At 23.7% G+C, this 2,664-nt stretch overlaps 1 protein-coding gene across 4 annotated transcripts in view; it reads left to right on the forward strand.

Annotated features, from left to right (window-relative positions):
• The window catches only part of LOC111676447 (tyrosine-protein phosphatase 99A-like), a 69,553-nt gene that overhangs the window by 39,499 nt on the left and 27,390 nt on the right, over positions 1 to 2,664 (forward strand). The gene's annotated exons all lie outside the window — the stretch shown is intronic.

Consider the following 2,664-nt stretch of genomic DNA (forward strand, 5'->3'; position numbering starts at 1 on the left):
TTTACAAAAAATAAAAATTTTATAAAAGTAAAAATTGTAAAAATATACTCATGGTGTAGGGTATTATATGGTCGGCCATGCCCGACTATACTTTCCTACTTGTTTTTCAATATGTTAGTTAAACTTTCATACATTATACATTAAACTACACTTAATCAAGTTTTAGTTTTAAACATTACTAAGGTATCTCTACTTTTTTAATTCGTGGGTTTTATTTCACTGCATTAAAGAAATTACAGCAAAATTTTCTTAAGCTGTAGTTTAAACTAGATTTATCCAAGTTTATTTACGGACTTTAAACACGGTATATTATTTAGTACAAAAGTCTAAATTAAACTTAAATTTTGTTTGTTTAAACTATGTTTAAACTTTGAGCAATTTTTCATAAATAATTAACTAAAAATACTTCTGAACTAAAATGTATACTTGCTAAAACTAAGTTTAAGATATAAAATTATTATAAACTCTAGTTTACATAGTTTAAACAATGTTTAAACTTTCGCATAGTGGATGAACTCTAGTTTAATTAGTTTAATAAAAAGGTTAAACTCTCGTATATAGATTTAACTATGGTTTTCTTTTCTTCAAAACTTTTTAACTTTTGATATAAGGTTAACTTTCTCAAACTGTAGTTTAAACTCTATTAAAACAAATTTAAACTTCATTGCATCGAGTTTAAGTTATATGAATTAATTTAAATTTAAACTTTAAAAATTGTTTTCTCTATTTTTAAACTTCGTTTAAACTATATTAAATAGAGTTTAAGCTTAAAAAATGTATAAATTTATCATATTTTCATGTTTTGTCACTGACATCAAAGCTTTATAGTTTTTTAATAACATCAGTTTTCAAAGTTTATACGTATTGTTGTCAAATCAACAACAAAAATATAAAAAATTCATGACGTTATCGAATCAATAAAAAATAATATTTTGTTATCAAAGTGACAACAATATGTTGTCAAACAGACCAGCGTTTCATAAAGACAATATAATGATAACAAAGGTTGTCAAAATAGTAAAAAGGTGTTAATGGCATACACATCCGTTCTCTAAATGTTAACAGACGTGGTAAGCTCACTTTTAACAAAGGACTTTTATCAATTTCGGTACTTTTCTACCTGTTTTTCCTTGCGTATACATATATACATATATTTTGAAATTTTATCCGATTATTCCCTTAAGCACAATTTCTCTAATATAATTTTATGGTAAATCGTGGTATTTCTTAATTTACCTAACGTGTTATAGATTCATAAATACATCTTCACCGGAAAAAATGTAAAATGTATGTGTGTAAGAGTTAATCTATTGTCTGTGTATGCGTGTATACAAATGCAAAAACTATGTATAACTTCTAAAGTTTTATTTGATATTCTGATAAATAAATAAAAAAATGGAAAAACTAACGAAATTTAAGAAAAAAATTTCTGTACAATTTGTTGTTATTCTAACTAACTACTCGTTTGTTGCATACCTTGTGTTTATAATCAAAATCAAACAAAAAATAACAGTTGTGCTGTTTTTGGGGGTATTTTTTTCCAGCCAATATTTTTTCCTTTAGTACTAAATAAAAATTGACATTTGAAATTTTTATATTTTTTTCTGGGGTTTTGCCAAACATGGTATAAGTCTGAGTGGAGTTTGTTTATAAATTTATGTATAAAATTACATTTGTGCGTGTGTAGTGTGTTGTTTTTATATCTTGTCGAGAATAAAAACAAACTTGGTATTTATATTTCGATTTTTCAACAACAATTTTTTATTCACTGGTAAAATATTTTTTTATTAGATTTTGAATTAAAAAAAACTGAATTTTTTCACAATTTTTCCCAAATAAATTCCAATATACAAATATAAATAAACAAAGTTTGTGTACATGATTTTTATTTAACTCATATTCATACACTCACTTAAAAATAAAAATACATATATTTTTCCTAAAAAAGTATTTGTAGGATAAATAAAATAAAAAGAAAATGTTTTATACACATGATGGTTTGTATCATTTTATATGCATAAAAATACTATTGATCAATATGTATTTAGTTAGACGACGAAAATGAATTCTCTGTTTAGTTTTAGAACCATCTACGGGCATAAACTTGAAAAAATATGATTGTATTTGGAAGTTATTGGCTAAACTGAATGATGAATGTGATTTTAACGTAATCATTTTTTTATACAATTTATGTTTATTTATACATTTTATAGTTTATTTTTGTTATAGAGTGAGTTTTATTTTAAAACAGACAGACAAGTCACATTTGTGAAAAGTTATTGTTTATGATTTCGTTACAAAATTCTATAAATGTATAAAATCTCATATATAGTTTGGTATTTATTTTTTAGATTTAGTTTTTAGTGCAAAGTTTTACTTTGATAAGTTTTATTTAAAAACTTTAAAGTAATTGTATTAAATTGGTCATCTGATAGATAGATAGATAGATAGATAGATAGATAGATAGATAGATAGATAGATAGATAGATAGATAGATAGATAGATAGACAGATAGATACATAGATAGATAGATAGGTAGATAGATAGATAGATACTTAGGTAGATAGATAGATAGATAGATAGATAGATAGATAGATAGATAGATAGATAGATACATAGATAGATAGATAGATAGATAGATAGATAGATAGATAGATAGATAGA

This window comes from Lucilia cuprina, chromosome 4 (assembly GCF_022045245.1).
Source record: "Lucilia cuprina isolate Lc7/37 chromosome 4, ASM2204524v1, whole genome shotgun sequence".
Lineage (NCBI taxonomy): Eukaryota > Metazoa > Arthropoda > Insecta > Diptera > Calliphoridae > Lucilia > Lucilia cuprina.